The sequence below is a fragment of the Arctopsyche grandis genome, chromosome 3 (genome assembly GCF_051622035.1).
Source record: "Arctopsyche grandis isolate Sample6627 chromosome 3, ASM5162203v2, whole genome shotgun sequence".
NCBI lineage: Eukaryota > Metazoa > Arthropoda > Insecta > Trichoptera > Hydropsychidae > Arctopsyche > Arctopsyche grandis.
The window spans coordinates 20,443,397-20,463,040 of record NC_135357.1 but is presented as its reverse complement, the minus strand read 5'-3'; the positions used below and the strand labels follow the sequence as shown (position 1 = coordinate 20,463,040).

Sequence of the window (19,644 nt, the reverse complement as noted above, 5' to 3'; positions counted from 1 at the left end):
TAGATTTTGTATGATTTGGAAAAGGGGTAGATCGTAAAAAAATACATTTATACATTTCCAAAGTATAATTTAAAGGCGGTAGCGATAAGTCATGTTTTTGACTGTTCGCTTGCATATTCTTGTCGATCGATGAATCAATGCGAGAGAAAGAGACAGCTATATTTTTGGAGTGCGCAAGCGTATAGGTCATCCAGTCGCCTGTTGGCCTTAGCCATATGCGGACCGCATGTTGATGCTTGTCGTTATTTTTTAATACAAAAATAGTCAAAAACATGCTATACGACAAAAAAAAAATTATGTTGATGTATACAATTATTAATAAGATACAGATTGAACCCATTTGTATTGAGAAAAGCCATATTTTAATTAAAAAATACTAGGGGTCTTACTAGACCCCGGTTCGGGAGACTCTTCCGATCTCGACGCTCCGTCCTTCAAAGATTAAGAATCATTTTAGAGACTTTTACGAGTATATTTGACGGAATTAAAACAGTACATATCAAAAAGTGTAAGTATTTTTTTTTTTGGCTTGGAACTATGTCTTTATAGACGCGAGATTATATATACGTACATACGTTTTTCGTGATGAATTGGTAAGAATTAAAGTAAGACTAGATAAAGAGAAATGTGTTTTGATTCCTGTTAAGTATTGCCTTTTACAAACACTAATATTGGGGAAAGTAGAAGGCAAACGGTGGCTTGGAAGAAAGAGGCTCTCTTGGCTCCGGAACATCAGGTCATGGATGGGCCTCAGACTCGAGATATTGTTGCGACTTGCTCATGATAGGGCAGAATTCGCACGGGCTATAAATAATGTCTGCACGGGTTATAAGAAGAAGAAGATTAAGAAACATTAATATATCAGACATCTCATGCGAATCAGTATTTTTAATAACAATAAAAATATAGATAACTGGTTTAATTTTCGAGAAATATGCAAGTATATATGTATAACCGAAAATAAAATATGGAAAAAAATTGTTGTCTTAATTTTAGAATATTTATAGATTTAAAAAAGCCAAACGAGTTATCTGACGGCTACGGTCGGTATGTTTTGACAATATATGTAAGATAGTTCGGCCCTGGTTGGTCGTTGGTGGCAGATGCAATATATTGCCGTCGTCGGAAGGGCCGGCACATAAATCTTGGTCGAGCATAAGGGGAGAGCACTTGCGGATGTCCTGCTCGAATCTTTTTGCCGAAAAAGAAGAAAATATGTCGCGAAGCCATTGTTTTCTGATGCATTGGCAAAAACGTTCCTTTGCACCTACATACATACATACACTCATACGATGATGCACTCACAAACATATTGATTTCCATAGGTGGGTAGTACATTTTTAATAATTTAAGCACAACAAGCAGATAAATGTTATAATAATAGAAGTGGATTTAGGCGTCATATCGTTGTCAAGTGAGAAATGTCCACAGACCTTTTCAAATAATTTTAGCATCAGTGATATTTGATGATTGGTGCTCAACGTATTATTAAACATATGTATAGTAATTTATAATCGGCACTGGAACTTAAACAAATCGGGAATCGGAACTGAAACAGGGATCGGATCAGAAACAAAAAGGAATCCAGAACCGGAAATGAAAAAGTAATCATGTAACTTTATTTTAAATCATGTATCAATTTGTTTCCGAAACCACCCTTTGAAATTTCAACGGGCACAACACTAGTGTCCGATAAAAACATCTCTGTTTGTTTATATTACTCGCAAGATGGGCAATTGCATCGTTAAAAATTGCACTATGAATTCAAAAACACACAATAAACAACATGGGATACATTTTTATAAGTAAACTAGTATAAGTAAATTGATCATTTAGGTAACATATTATTCAATTAACATCGTAGTTTGACAGTTTTTAAGTGTCATGGCGACCGCCCCCATTCTACATAAAATTTCAGATGTCGAACCAGAGAAATGTAAAAATTATTTTAAAAAAATGTAAAAACATTTCTCTTGGTGGCGCCGAATACTCAATTATATTAATAATCAATTATTAAAGTTTAATTAATATAAACATCGTTCATTTTATATTATATATATTTTTGTTGAAACTATACATTACACATTAATTGAAGAGTTCCCATGGACAGACAAATACAAAAAATAATCCGCCAACCGAGAAAAGAAACGGATTGGCCACCAACGCCCATCACCACCATATACTCAAATTGTAAATAAATCTATATCAAAATAAAACTTGAAGTGAATATTTGATGACCCTGATTACATATATTCCGTGCATTGTAGCGTAGTTATGGAGACGTACCGCGTATTATTAACACAAGAAAAGCATTGGTAAAGGCACTTCTATTATTATAACATTTCTGACTACAAGAATTTAAAAACATAAAGGTATTTGATTTATGTCAATAAAATGTTATATCACATATCGAAGGATATTAAATCAACATGAATAACAAATGTTTCATTTCATTTCTGAGAAAACATACGACTGCTGATCAAACAAATACAGAACGAGAAAAAAACCTATATATGTATATATAATATAAATATATAGCAATATTAGTAAGTACATTTAATCTTGATATTAGAATTTTCTAGAGCAACAATAACGAAACGACGTAAAATGTTATATTTACATTACAGGTGTAGGTAAATAGAAGAGCGCGTGTGCGGATGCTGTGTGAGTGTGTACGAGAGAGGTTGGCGGGAAAACAGACGAAGAAAGGAGAAGGCCACTAATGCACGACCAGCGTACCGGTCTTAAAATTGAAGATTTCCCTTTAATTCGTGTTTATTCGGGTCGAGACCCGGGAACGGAGTGCGTATTAAAAATAAACCGGCAAACCGGAAAATGGCGTCAGCAAATTCGCATTGCGCTTTCGCTGTCCATCCGGCGAGCGAAAAACACTTTTACCCAGCCCTCCTTACAACGAGCGATGTTTATGCAAATTTCTCAAATTATTTTCACATCAAGAATATACGATACGTATTTACACAAAGCCATTAAATTCTCCATGTGTGATTCTGATATTATAATACAATCAAAAGTTAAATTCAAATAATTTCGAATATCGATTCAGGCGCGTGGAATGTAGGCAATAGGGCGAATTTCTGTAGTTCGAAACTTCGAAGTTCGTCGTAATTGCTCTATCTTTGTGGATATCGGTAAGAGAAGTCGACTTTAGTTATGAACTTTGGGTCACGAGCAACTTCGCAAATGCGTTCGCTTGTACCGTGTGAATTCCGATTCCATCCCTATATACTCCTTAGTACATAAAAAGTTCAAATTTAATGAAGATCGAAAATCGACTGAATGAGAACGATATGCTACATGTGGAAATGTAGATACCGGAAAGGTATTGATTTACATGTGCATTTATACCGGGTGCATCGGATGCGTTCGTTGGTCCACAACAGAAAAAGCGAGAGGCGTCTCGCATAAATGTCCCCGGCAATAGTTCTTGTGCGAAAAGCAGCGGAGGCCATAACCGCCCCCAGAGCGGTCGCCTACATGCCACGTCGGGTTTCCCTAATTTATGACTTTCCCCGCCCAGAAATGTAGGCTGCGCTTAAATACTTAATGCTCGCCCTCCATTTATTCGTATCAGCCCGAGAGAACAGTTAATTTTCATCTGACGCAAATTTATTCGGATAAGTCGCGGATGCGGAGCGGAAAGCCAGACGCGCATCCGGACATATTACACGACTAATTGGTCCAAATTCGCGTGTCCGAGGTGTGCGTTTAGCGCAGAGTTTCTCAAAATGAGTGCTTTTGCCCTTGTATGGTCAGAAGCGAATGTCCCTAAAAGCGGTTCATTATTGCAATCGTTTAAAAAATTTCATATAAATATATGTATCTATCATTGAAAAAACAATTCATCTCTACAACTAACAACTGCCTATGCAATATTTCAATATAAATAATAATCGCAGCTTATATCTTGGGATGTTTGAAAACGTATGTACAGAAATGAAATTGGTAAATAACGAGTAGTAGCCATAAAATATTGTTGTATTGTATAAAATAGGTATCTAAAAAAGATTACCGACCGATACGATAGCAAGTAAATGACGACAGTGAATTAGTAGTGAACGCAAACAGTAATAAGTGAGAATAAACACAAAGCCTGTCTGTAGACAGACCAAAGGGGAGGTAAGAGGAGAAACAGTACCCGTTTTAGGGCATGAAACAAACAAGAGAAAGAGAGAACCAGTAATAGGTTGTCATACGACAGAAGAAAAGAAATGGGAGGGATGCGATGAGTAGCAGATATATGATATATCAAGCTTAACAAGCTTGGAATTCAGCAATAAACTCTTTGCAATTAGTTTTCACGGCTGAAGACAACACACACACACACACACTTAATTGATATAACCATGATCGTATATTATACTGTATATACTAGGGCTTCCGAGCCAGCTTAAACCGAAACAGAAAAACCGGTTTATGGCCATTTTTCAAAAAAAACGAAAACTGGCTTTTTTGACTCGATCAACCGACTTTTTAAGATTTTTTTAATGAATGTTTTTTTCCCTCAAAAGTAATAATTATGAATTTCATATTTCTAAGATCAAAAAACAAAAAAAAAGTACAGCACTTAGCGGTGGATTTAGTAATGGACAAAGACCAGGCTATAAACTAGAATGCTTTATGGAATTTTGTTTTTGATATAAAAATTCAAAACATTAAAAAAATGTTAGTTTTCTGAAACCGGTGAAAGCCGGTCAACAGGTTTTTTATTTGTAAAAAGACGAAAACCAGCTTTTTCTTTCGGGCGGTTTTTTGGAACCCCTACGTATATACATACATATGTACAACAGATCAAAAGAACGTGTCAAAGATTAAAGACAAAGGAAATAAAACGACGACATCTCCAACTTTTAAAATCAAAAGAAGTTTACGCTCAGCTAGTAAACGAATTGTAAAACGTGAACGAAGAGGGAATGAAAAGTTGACTGCAACACGCCCAAAAATAAAGGAATGGGAATTCTTTTCTTGTATTTTTTTTTGCTTCATTTTATTAAAACAAAAATTATTTTCAACCATTAGGGATGAACGAAAATATTAGGGGTTCGCCGAAATAAACAAGGGATTAAATCTAAAAGTTTTTTGTGCGGCAGCACGGCGAGTAAGTACCTACATACTTTACAAACAAGGTGGGCAATTTGTCCGCTTAATCTAGGATTCCCTTAATTTGTGCGCTTGTTAGATACCATTCAAGGGGAGCCAAATAAATATTTATTGCTTGCAGTTCTTATACAGACTAACTCTTTGAAATGTAAATTTCAATTATGGAAAGCGTAGTGTAATTATTTACATACATTACACAAAAATCAATATCTATTGCAAAACAAGTAACCACGCATTTTAGAATCAGTAAATTACGGTTTTATGTAAACAGCGATTTAAAAATACATATAAAAAATAGCTCGTCTCTCTTGCGGATACGCTTTTCGGGGTCAGAAACGAGACAAAATGCGTGCGTTTGACGCGGGCAATCCATCTGTCGCCATTACCGCCGGTGAGCATAAGTCAAGAGGAAGAAATGAAAGGAAACACTCGCACCCCTCGAGCTTCTCATCCCCCCGCCCAGACTCATATGAACAGCAAAAAAATATATATCCGCCCTAAAAGTGCTCGGCGTAAATCATAGCGCGCGGGGGTCGAAAAAAAGTACCCCGACCCAGCCCAGGCCCGACCCGACCCTTCTCCGCGCAGGGATGAAAATTTATTCCGCCGCTTATGAGTGTTTTTCTTAAGAAAATGGATCCGATGAAAAATCGCCCGGCAGCCATTCGGATTTTCCTCCTAACTGGGCAAGGACGACCTAATGAACATTTATGTTACGCGTGTTACCCACAACTGTCTACCATGTATCAACTTCTATATTTTTCCGTTCAAGAAGATTTTAATTAGCATAGTTTCTTTTATTTTAAAATAAACAAATAAATGACGAATAACGGACACAATTTTGCGTTGTTAGTTGATTAATAGCACAGTGTGTCGTTTTCACGATATACATTGAGAAAGTACGTACGTACGAGGACGCGGCTCAAAATAATAAAGTGGATGAAAACCGCAAGAGACATTTAGGGAAAGGTAGATAGATAAGGGAGCCGAAGTGAGGGAAACTATTAGCGGAGAAGGGGAGATTCTACCCTCTGAGAGGATGCCTAGACGAGATGAGACATTAAGCACCGACAGAGAAGAGGAGACCTCAGGAAATATTGGTTAGCACGTGCCCAAGCATCCCCCGAGGCAAAAGTGTGTGTGTGTGTGTGAATCCATGTCGTTGACATAATGAAATGTCTCCTGTCCACAATGCCAATCAATTTTCGGCTGACTACTGTCCAATGCATTCTACAGAACAAAAGGGAGGAAAACACCACTGACACATCTTTATGCTTTCCTTCATGTTTATTATAATTCCGATAGGATGGGACTTTGAACCGAAATATTATAATAGGTGGTACAAAATTGGTGATTGTTTGAAGGGGTGCGAGTAAATAGTGTTTAGATATATAGAGCTAATTTATCGAAAGTTTATTTTAAATCATAAATAAACTATAAAACTTTGGATGAAATCTAAAATATGATGAAATTTGAGGATTTTTGTTTCATTGTGTGGAGGGGTTACTGAAACAATAAGTCGAGTTCGATCCTTAGCAGATAAGATGTACATACATACATACATACATATATAAGATACATATACCCGAGAACCTCTAGGTTTCCGATGCACGTCCACTTTTTATATTGTCACGAGTTTTATTATTATTTGGAGTAGAGTAGAAGCGTTCAGTACGTGCTGGTATTACAGATATGACCTGGACGATAGAATGTGATCGCTGGCCTCTTAATAACGGTGACACCAAATGAATTTCTTAAGCTTCTTTTATATCACAGAATTAATACAAGGATGCACGTATATTATTTTACACAAAATTTATAGGACAAAATAAAAAGTATTGTACAACATTACCAAGACTGCATTGATTGGAAAAAATCTTTTTTTTCGACGAAAATGTACTTTTGTGCTATATTTTTTCCGTGGGTCGAAAAGAGGGACGCCATCAAAGTAATAAAATTGTAGGGTCTATAATGGGAAAGAACTAAAAGTATCCATTACTGAATGGGAAGAATGTTGGAAACACGTATTCGTTCTTATACGGCTCGTAAAATTTTCACTATATTAGGTATTTCGAAAATATTAGATGAGAAAAAAAATCTAGTAAAATCATATGAAATAAACCAAAATTTAATAATTCGGGTTTAACAATTTCACATGCAATTGAACAGTTATTGCATACTTACACTTGAACTTTAATTTATTTGTTAATCTATTTAAATAAGATTGGTTTTGACACATTATTTATGTCCTTACATGACAACTGGTTTAGTTAATTTCGTCTTATTTTATGAATAATATGAAAATTTGAATAAATTATTCAAATGAAAGTCCTCATTATGTAAAAATTTCAAACTAAAAATTTTAAGTGCATAGAGCCGTAGCGATTCTTGAAATATGACTGACAATAATGAAAAATATCTCGAGTTTTTTTTTGTTTCTTCTTAGGCGCGAAAGAAAGAAAACGCCCTTTTTGAGAGGAATTCTTTTGTTTTTGTCATGTCTGAGATTAAAGTGTGCTTATAAGAACATTATACGATACGACGACAAAGCAGAGTATCCTCGAACAATGCGAATCTGTTTTTTGCCATCATATTTCACGGATCACTTTATCTGCAATCAATTCTAATTAAAAGCATTCCGATAAAATGCCACGAGGAACTATTAATGGATTTATCTGAGAGATGCATATTGTAATTTGATTGGATTTTTGTTCGAATTTTTTTCTGATATGTCAATTATTTGCAAAACCACTTTAGATAGATTCACCAAACGTTTTTATCAATTGAGCAGATTTGAAATCAGCCAATGACCAAATTTGCAGAGGCAAACTTTCATCTAAACTAAGCGGAATGCGTGCAGTGACTTTGAGCGATGCGACCGTTGGTTTTGAACGTTCAGGCGATGGATTACTCCAACGTAACGGTCAATAGTTTCACGGAAACTTAGTAAGTGGATGGTTTTTGAGAGCAAACACAAAACAATCTCTTAAAAACAAATGGAATATATATAAAATATCTAAGATCTTCCTATGTTCTAAGTCTTCCAATTAACCTACACTGTATACACATGTACGTATAATATGTATCCATATATTCTCTATATACTTGAAGAAGTCATTATTTATTTTAGAGAAGAATACGCATTTAAAAAAAGCACATACCTATTAACATAACAATGCCACTTAATATAAATTTTTCTGTTAATAATACTCAATAAATAAGTAATACTTGATATCAAAATGTATAAAAAAGAAGCATTATATTAGGGTGAATTTCATGCTTTCAAGAGTATTAAAAAAACTCAAAAAGCTAACAAAGTTGTCGAAAATCTCCGGTAATCTACTACATAGGAAAAATGCGCATAAAAAGAATCATAAAAATGAAAGAACCGAATGATAAAAAAAATGAGTTTTAAGTTGTTTTACTCACAAAACAAAAACAAAAATATGCGTGTTATAATTATACATATAATACATATGTAAGTTCAAATTTTATTGAATATATTAGTATGTACACATTTACTGAACATATATTTGTATACATACATATGTATGTACACTTATTTATAAGTAATAATATATTATGTATGTATATGCAGGTACTAAAGTTGTTGTCTAATCAACTAATTTACATATTTCTAAAATAGGTTAAATAACTCGGTATAACAAGACTGGGGGGACCCAGAATATCCAAAATATTCAAAAAAAAATGATTCCGATCATTAACAAGTTTCAAGATTTGGCATTTCCCCCCCCCCCTCCTGTTTGGAAAATATGCACCAGATCAGAGTGAAGGGTAGAGTCGCGAATGAAAATTCGACGATAGAACTGCTAGGTACAAGTAATATTTTGCCGCTGCATGCTTTCTTCAGACGACTAAAGAAAACGTTTATGTAGATTTCAAAGGGGAGGTTGGAGTACACACTGAATGCAAATTTAAATAGAACTTCATTCTATGTAAAAATTTATAAATCCTGAACTACAAGCATGTAAAATCCTGAAGAATATATAAGGAAGATATGCATATTAAATTTAATAAACCTTGTAAAAAGGCATTTATGACATTCAAAGATTGCACCGTGAGGCGAGTGCTCGGAGGCGGATAGTGTATCTGCAAGGTCATAAGTCAAACCGGTGCGGTGTATATGTAACCACTATCAGAAAATACGTTCATAAAACACCATTTCATCCGATATAATTAGTTTGTTCCGGTCCAGTGGCTGGCGGTAGCCACGCTTCGGCCAGAAAATGACGTCATGTGGAAAATAGAACTCGCTCGCTATCATGTTGTAATGGGTGGGGAACGAAGCCTTCGACTCGCTCCAGAGAATTGTCTAAAGTTCCAAGTTTAACCCCAGGCGAATTTTCTCTTACGTGTACGTCATATGTATTTATGTGTATTTGTGTGTGTATGTACATACATACATACATATACATATGTGTGAGTAAAAAGCATAAAGGCTCTCCAATATAGTAGACAGATGACACTCGACAAAAATACAAAATTAAAGACAAAAAATATTATTCTAAACATTACTTTAATTAACAAAAAATTCTTAAAATTCTACTTAGAATAAAAATAAAATAAACAAAAATATGTGATTTCGTTTATTTTCCGACAATAGAAGCAACAACGTTATAAGCGTCAATTTTCCGAGAAGAAAGGGAAACTGTTAAGTATTGAAACGCAAGCAATAAACCTAATGTCATCACATTTGTATTCATACACAGCCACCGCCGTATTCGAAGAGTGGAGAAGGGGGCGGTGAAGATAGAACTCCTCTAATAATAATGCCAATGTGCGCAGTCTGTCACGGCTAATAACCCTTCGAGTGTGGGAATGCGTCTAAGGTAATGTATGAACCATTTCTTTCGGGTGTCATCCCCTAAAATGATTAAAGCGCACATTTATACAAATAATGTAACTCTTTTTCTTTCCGGCTATCAACAATGTATGCATTGTACGAGAGAACAGCTCAATTGATCTATTTAAATGCCCATGAAGTTTATACTGGTTATAAAACGATAGCGCTTTTAAGCTCTCTTCACATAGGTACATCTATTCGATCGCGCTGATATACCGATTTAAAAGAATTATTCGATTGCTTTTGTGACAGTTGATACGCTAAAGCGGTTAAAATTTTCTCCTTCCAAAGAGAGATTCCAACATTCGCCCCATAGAGCTGAGCAATATCAATCTTCAAACGGTCGTAAATATGTTTTATGTTTTAGGAAAAAGTATTGGAAATTTAAGAGAGCCATCACATCTCGTATTTCATATCGTGATGGATCCAATTTACTGCGTTGAGAAGATAACGACCGCATTTAAGGCAATAAAATACATAGAATTTATTTATAAGGCTCGAATTATCGATATTGCGCGCCCGCCGAAAATATTATATAAGTTATCCATGATGTTTTCTTATACGTTTTCGTATAATAGATGGAATACAACGTTTTTATGTACACACAAACATTATTTACTTTGTTGATTTAATGCATACTTTATTACGTAATTGAAAACAATATTTTATTTATAAATAATTTTTATATATGTACATACTATGTAGCTGTACCCGGCATGCGTTGCAATGCCACAATAACGCATGCCATTCCCGTTTCCGTTATTGGGCGATTTATTTTTACAGAAACCATCGCGGGCATGCACACAATAACTCCTGTAAGTTTCATCGTAATCGGTTGAATGGTCGCCATAATAACACATGCAATTCCCATTCCTGTTCTCGTTCCCGTTGCCGTTCTCGTTTTTGGGCGATATTTTTTTTTATTGAAACCATTGCGGGTATGCACAGAAACACTCGTGTAAGTTTCATTGCAATCGGTTGAATGGTATAGGAACATAAATTTTACTATTTTTTTTTAATATTCATTTTATTATACATAGAGAACCTTATAGACAAAAAAGAATTCCATTTGTAAAAAAAAAATTGCATCGCAAGTCGGTAAATCAATCGAAGCACGCAAAGAGTATGCATTGCAATTTTAGGTAATGCTTCAGACGATCGCCAATCAATAATTTTCATCGATGAATTGGGGTTTAATTACCATCTTCGGCGAACAAAAGCACGATCGAAAATTAACACACTGGCATACGTGTCCTTGCCAACAATTAGAGGACGAAATTTTTCCCTGATTGCGGCTATACACATTGAAGAAATAGTTGTACATGAAATAATTACGCAATCAACTATTAATTCTAATATTTTCTGCAATTTTCTTGAAATATTGTTGCAGGAATCAACAGAGAAAAATCTTCAAAATGGTATGGTTAGTAATGGATAATGCTAGCATTCACCATACAGAAAAATTACATATTTTGCTAGGAATTTGCTAGCGGATCCATCAAATCATCTAGATTTGGTAGACGTAATAAATCAGTCTGTTGCTATTGTTACTTCTGCAAATTGTAATAAATATTATATGAATATACATACATACATACATATGTATATGTATGTATGAAATTGCTAGCAGCTGCAGCAAATGAACCTTTATAAATTATTGTAAATAATACATTATCTATGTATAATATATTCTCTATACATACATATTGTATTAAATATTCTCTTTTTCTCTATAATATTATCTATAAAGATCTCTATGTATAATAAATTGAATTTGACGAATTTGGTTTGTAGACGAATTTGATTTGTAAAATGACGTATTTGATTTGTAAAACGACGAATTTGATTTGTAAAACGACAAATTTGATTTGTAAAATGACGAATTTGAGGTTTAAAAACTGTATTAAAAAATTGAAATTGTGTTTTCAAAAAATATTAACTTTGTTATAAATTGAATTCAATTTTTTTATGGACGGGTGATATACATATGTATGTATAGTTGAAATGAAAAATCAAATGTCAGAAATTTATATTAAGGTTCAAATGGAAAAATTTGCAAGTATAATATAATAAAAGAAAACACGAATTGATAAATGGATCCAAAGTTACTATTAACATGCGAAAATAAAATAAAACATAAAAAATAACCTCGGTGTACGTACATATATATACATATATATGTAGGTACATTCATATATCCCAAGGACTACTCGACAATGGAAAATATTCACTAGTAAAACAAGCTAGTTTCAACATTAAAATATTGTACACTTATAACATGTAATAACACCGGCTGGATTCAAACACTTGAGATTACATAGATATGTACATGATTAGATGTACATACATAAATATGTATCTCATACTTCCTCGAATCCTGCGGTCGAGGCTCTGTTCAAGAATCGATTGAACGTATTTGTCGCGCAGAAGAACCCGTGTTTACAATATTATTAATATTCTGGAGCAAAAGGATTCCCAAGCATAAAATAATTCTGAGCGTGCTAACGACGGAATATATATTTTGTGGAGATCAAAACAATATCAAACCAATTAACATTTAATCCTGAATACAAGCATCGTATAAATGAAAATAATAATAATTTAATAAAACAATACCTGAAGATTTTATTATCATGACATTCCGTATTTACATATATTTGAAAATACAATCTACTATGTAACTGGTACTGATTGTATGTATAATAGTTGGTTACAAATAACTGCTTTGCATATTAAATCCACAGTATAATTTTTCACAGTATTATACGACACAAATTGTTCGCAAAGGTGCAGTAACACCGAAACAACTGTTTGGTGTAGTTTCAGACTAAAAAAGTATGCAAGACAAGACAGACCCAGAGTGGCCTCTGGTGTGGTAGAGCACGTTTACGCCCCACGAGAGACGAGCTTAAGTAATAAATAGCCGTAGAGCTGCAACCTGACAGACCGCTGAAACTTTTCTGATATGAGAAACAATAAATCTTAATTAAGACACTTAACGGCACCACACGACGTCGTTAAGGCACACCCAGAGGAAAAGCGAACCAACCAAACCGATGCTTTAAACACGAAGAAAAGTGTGGAAAAACGACCGTGCATACACGAAAAACAATTACATAAAAACTTGTCCTAAAGTCAAGCCACAAACAATCTACAAATATGTATGTGTTAATATTTGAAACAACCCAAGTACATATATACATATACTTATGTATATTTAATCTTATCTCTAATTTGACTAAACCATATCGTTTAATCTTTGTTTACTACGTTTAAAAGTATGTATACGATGAAAATATAAATGGAATTGATTTTTTCAACTAATAAATTGGTAGACGTGCAATTAGTTGTCGAAATGAGTTTGATTCACTGAATGATTTCCAAGCTGACAGCTCTATTAGTGAGCCTGCTAAATTTTAGCTGTCATCACGATGTCTTTGATTGATATAAGAATATCACTTAGCGTTAGTTTATTTGAAGTGGATTTCGATGTATAATTGTTTTATTCATTATACTGTTAAATTAATCGATATGTACACAGATTTTTGGGTATATTTTGAAAGTAAAATTAATCAGAAAACCCGAAAATACGTGACATATAAAATAATAACGCGAATGGAATATGTATGTATGTGTACATACATACATGTGTATGTAGAAGAGTGACGGGTCAGGACGACGATTATAAATCTACCTTTGATCCTCTATCTACTTACAAAACTCATTATCGAAGTTGAGTTCCGGAAGCCGTTTGGCAAAGTTACATTGCAACTTGATACTGTTTTGAATAGAGATACTTTTTTATATTTTGAATTTAACTATATTTGGGACGTGTTTATAAGCGTTTACATCGCTTTTAAAAATAAAACGAGACGGCAAACATAAAATATGAAGTTTGACAGCTTTCTTTTTAAGTCAGTTCCAGTGTCACAGCATGGTGATGCAAATCTTGTGGCGAAGAAGAGGATATCCACAATTACACTAGGTAGTAAGTAGGTGTCGCTATAAGAAGCTCGGTGGCAACTTCATATTCAATTAAGTCGTAAGACGAAGACTCTTAGTTTTACACTTGGCTGCCGTGGAGCACTTGCATTACACGCAAAGTGGAGCCGAAATCGATTACCGCTGGGGGTGGCAATAAACACGGACCAAGGGGATGGGTTGCTGTGAGCCACCTGTTCTACCAACCCACAGCAGTAGAATTCACTAATGTAATTAGGCGGCTTACACTTAATTAAATGTCACTAATTAGAGTTACCTATAATTGAAGGAAGCGAGACAAAGGATTGTCTCTTGTGTTCGAGTAGTCGATACTACAGCGATGGGAGATAAGTTAACATTTAGTTAAAATAGTTAAATAACGTTTCCAAAAACTACCCGGGAGAAGCATTTTTTTGTAATCAAATTTATATACATACATTATTATCATATATATAAAGACGGTAATCTCTCTGTGTGTGTGTGTGTGTGTGTGTGTGTGTGTGTGTGTGTGTGTGTGTGTGTGTGTGTGTGTGTGTGTGTGTGTGTGTGTCCTAACGCTAGCCGAACATAATTAATGAATTGATGAAAAGCCTAAACTTTGTATTAGTTCATTTGTCGAGACTTGCGGCGGTATCGAACTGGTGAACTCTCGAACACAAATATCCTCTTATAGGTATATCTGAGTTTGGTGTGCTAACCGATTACGCCATCGTCCAATTTTGAAATTTTCCTTTTTTTTATTATTCATTGGAATTTTTTCGTTCTCGCCATGTAAAAATACGTAATTATAATAATTTTATTTAGCGAGGTTTTGAACCATTTTTTTTGTTTTCATATTAAACAATTAAATATATATTTTAAATTGAAATTAATTTATATTTTAACGATATTTGAAAAATAAAATGAATTCCAGACCGCGGGATCGAACTTACCCCCGCACAACCAAGAGCGTGGGGTAAGTTTGAGACCGTTCAACTATAGTCCCAATCGAGAAAATGCGTTAAATAACACAATTTAATTGCGATCTACATATATATACATATATGTAATTTATAATATTCAAGGTTGCGAGGTCGATGGCCGGGGTTTGTTTATACATAATTGTGGATATTGGGTTTTGTAAATTAAACATACATTTTTGCTTACGTCACGCAAAGTAAAAATACGTACTTTTCATAGATTCCCGATTTCTGTTTCAGTTCCGATTCCTATTAATTATTATTATTCATATTGTAACTTTATTTTAAATCATGTATCAATCCGAAAGCACCCGTTGAAATTTCAAGGGGCATAAAACTAGTACATATGTATATACTAATGCACAATATTCTGGTGGACAGATTAAATTTTCATTTAAAAATTCATTTTTCAGCATAAACATAAATACGAGTATTTTAAATTGTCATTGCCATATGTAGTATTATGTACAAAATGTCAGTTTACAAAAATATGTTTCATCAGAAACGAGACAGACTCAATTGTTCTACTCGATTAACAATTTGGTAATCTTTCATAGAGGGTTGCATTAATTTTACCTCCACCAACTTAAATTAGCAAATTCGAGAAGTTACACTCTTGTTTTATAAACAAATTCAAACAATAAATATGGTGTTAATAAGAATGTCGGCGTAAATTAATGGATACGCATACGTCTAATTAAATGGAACTTTCGACAACAAACTTATCTAAGCATAATATGTACATATGTACATACATATGTATATCTTTGTATGAAGAATTCAAATATTATGGATAAGAATATTAAGATTGGTAAAGAAATAGAGCAGATTTGTATGTTCAAAAATTAAATCACAATCCCATAATATTTATGTACATACATAAATAAAAGCTACATATGTACATACATATGTACCTAGATATGATTGTTTTTATTTGTCAATTTTTATGACAACATTCATAATGTACAAAATAGTTTGACTTTTACAAAAAGGAATTAAATTCAACGTCGACTTAAACCAGACATTAAAATTGGATGAAAGCGGAAACAAGGAAATGAAATGGAAGAAATTTCAAACCGGCTTCTAGCTTCAATGGTACTGAGGAACTATTTTCATAATAACTGTGTAGATACGACAATGTAGAAAATGTGTCGCTGAGGTAGTTTGCCGCAAGTAGTAGCTAAATGGTGCAAATAATTTACCTTGTTTTGTACAAAAATACGTTCTCAATGGGAAAAATATCGTCCAATTGTTAATCAAGCGACCCACAAAAAAAGAAACTTTACCCATAATATTGATAGAATCAGTATTTAAATTTTTTTAATATCTAGTAGATGTAAAAAGAAAATAAAAGCTGTATATGAGGGATTCTCAACGATCGTTTTGTAACTGACAAACGGAAAAAATAAAAAAAAAGTAAAAAACACTTTTTAGGGATTGGTGGCGCAATTATATGTACGTTGGACAGAGCACGATGCTCCCTATATTTTTCTTTGTTTCGAGGTTCGCCTTTTGACCTATTTCATTACGAGGATAACAAAAGTGGACAGTGCGAGCACGTGAGGGTGTAGTTGATTGCACAGGACGAATACAAAGCGCCACCATCTCCTTTATTTTCTTTATTGCCAGAGAAAACTTACACGAACCTCTCTTTCTATAACTTTGGAAAAAATAAACGTTCTATGTATGTACATATACATATACATAATATGTACATATATTTTATGTTAATATCGAATGTGTGAGTGATTTTAAATTTTTTTCATGAAAATTAAAATTTGTACTGAAACAGAAAAATACAAATAGCTGAGAATTTATTTCTTCAAATAGAAATTTTAATCAACAAATAATATAATATGAATGAAGTGTAGTGATAATCTTCATTTTATGGATAATTGATTTTTTTCAAAGAATAAAAAAATAAAATATTGGACGTGGCCTATCGCAAATTTTGCCAATGCTGTCAGCCTACGCACTCTTCTCTCCCCATAGATCGGAAGTGGAAGTGTAGATGGGTCGGGAAAGGTTTTGGGATATTGTAGAATAAGAGTCGAAAGTGGCGCCACCTTTTCGTGCCAAATTGGACGTGGGGGACTAATGCAAGGGAGGAGCGGTCGCGTCTCTCCACCCTTCTTGCACTTCATTCATTACACAATTATTCAAAATTTATGAAAAGGGTCTGAGACGTGACCTTTTTTGCATAAAAATATGGCCAACGGAGGGATCTACAATTAAAACATCCGGCATTCTTTATCCACTAGGTGGTTATCCCGGTGGGTCATCGAACTTATCACACTTTAAGAAAATTTTATAATATTTTTAAAAAACTTTTACCTAGCATACGAATCGAAAAATAGATATTAAAACTCGAAGCGATTTGACGATTAACTAAATACAAAGTGCAGTATGAGTAACTTTTTAAGACAGTGGTTCTTAACCGGTGCACCGCGAGCTTGTTGCAAGTGAACCGCGAAAAATATTTAAAATAGGATTCGTTCGTTTCATAAATGAAAACAGAATAGTGAATCAATATGCCTATGCTGTAAAGAACTTACCATGCGTACGACAGGACAAGATGTTTTTATTCTATTTCTTCATATTTAGAACAATTTAAAATATCATGGGAGTTGTGTAGGAATTTGTACGGATGGTGCTCCGTCAATGGGAGACTCGTGATTAAAGGATTTGTTACCCTTGCAAAGACAAGAACCTAAATATTATATCTTAGCACTGTTATTTACATAGAGAATCTCTAGTTTCGAAATAATTTCCTGTACTAGACCAAGTTGTAAAGACCTGAACTAGACCAAGTATGGTAAATTTAATCAAATCGAGACCTTACACGCATTTTAAAAAACTTTGCATTACTATAGAAGATAATTACTATATAATTGGAATAATTGTTTTTTTTCACACCGAAGTCAGGTGGCTAAAGTTGTAACAGAACATTTAACTTAATTGGAAGAAAAGATTGCACATTATTTTCTTTCCTTAAATATAGAAAATTATGACTGGATACGAAATCCATTTGTTACGATTGATACATTGAGTTGTGGATTTTACGGACGGATCCTACTCTAAAAATTCAATTTTCCGAAATGACTATGGAGGAGTTTTTGATTTCTGTCCAAGAGGAATATCCAGTTCTCTACATGAGGGCACTGAAAATTTTGTTGCCGTTTTCAACATCATATTGTGTGAGCTCGGTTTCTAAACAATAACTAATATAAAAACAAAAAACGAGAAAGACTTACGAATTTAGACCAAGAATTGAGGTATAATAGCTATGTATATCAAATATTCGACCTAATATTTCTGAAATCTGCAAAATCCGACAAGCTCAGGTGTCACATTAATTGATTTGAACATCAAATATATTGCATTTTATTAAGGGTAATTTTAGTTACAGTTTTTCTTTAATTATTTTTTCTCTAATAGTGTAATTTGTTTAATTTATAATAAAAATTCACTAAAGTAGCACATACTTAACTAACGTGATCAAAGAATCTCAATAAAATAAAATAATTTTATTTTAAAAGAAATTAACAAAGAAACTACCGCTAATTCAAAATATGCAAACAATTTTCTGATAGAGGGTGAAAGAATTAGGGCGCCGGATAAAAGATAAACTTTGGCGTTAGATATGATGGCACCGCGTGAGTTACGAAACTTAACATTACGCAAATAAACTCGACTCTCGGTAAATGTTTAATGTAATATACTATTCACAAATAAACTCCGCACAAGAGTTTAATGTAATGTAAACCTATTTGTTGTTTCAAGTAAAAGCTTGTTGTCTTATGGGCGTAGGCCACCCACTAAAATTAACAGAAGCACGTTCGAGGTAGAGTGAATAATGTGTCACGCAGAATGATATGTGAAAACGGACCAAATGGCGTTGTAATAACACTAAAGAAAATTACACGAGCAGACCTACATATTATTGTAGGAAGTCCTACCAAAACTTTGTAGACACCCCTTGACGAAAGGCGAGTTCCTATATTATTTAATACAAATCGAGTGTAGATTAATCCAATATGAATAATGATAATTTGCGTATTGAATTGAAAACCTAGTCCATACATATGTACATGCATACATACATATGTATGTATATATGCACGTTTAGTAATTATTCATTATGCGAACAGTTCCGTAAATAGCAAAATGTCGACTAGCGAGTACATATTTTCTAAATGGAAAGTTATATAAAGACATAAAGACAAATATCTTTGACAACTTTCGTCTATTTATTTAATGAATACTTATAATGAGCACAGTTAACATCATACAACTTCACTACACGCTTTGCTACAACTATGTAAATATTCAAAGTATGTCTGGAAAGCAACCAAGGTTTTTCGTTACATTAAACTGACATATTGAAACATATTTATAAATATACATGTGTATGTACATATATAAATATTTATGTATATAAAATATTCTTAAATACATAAATAGTGTCGACACTGTCTTGGTAATTGCACGATTCTAAATTGAATCCTATTAACAATTAGCTAAGCTTTGCCGAATCCGCTTATCTATATTAATTTGTCGCATGAAATTGACCAAATTTCTCAGAGGCAAAAAAATGAGAAAAAATAATGACAAAAAAATTTTGAAGAGGAAATTATATTGTTATAATGAATTATTTATTAATGATATAAATACCGCAAAGAAATTACGTAAACTTAAATATGATAGTGTAGACATCGTATT

General features: G+C 33.5%; 1 protein-coding gene across 5 annotated transcripts in view; it reads right to left on the bottom strand.

The window, feature by feature from the left end:
• The window catches only part of Sema1a (semaphorin 1a), a 306,626-nt gene that overhangs the window by 130,291 nt on the left and 156,691 nt on the right, over positions 1-19,644 (bottom strand). The gene's annotated exons all lie outside the window — the stretch shown is intronic.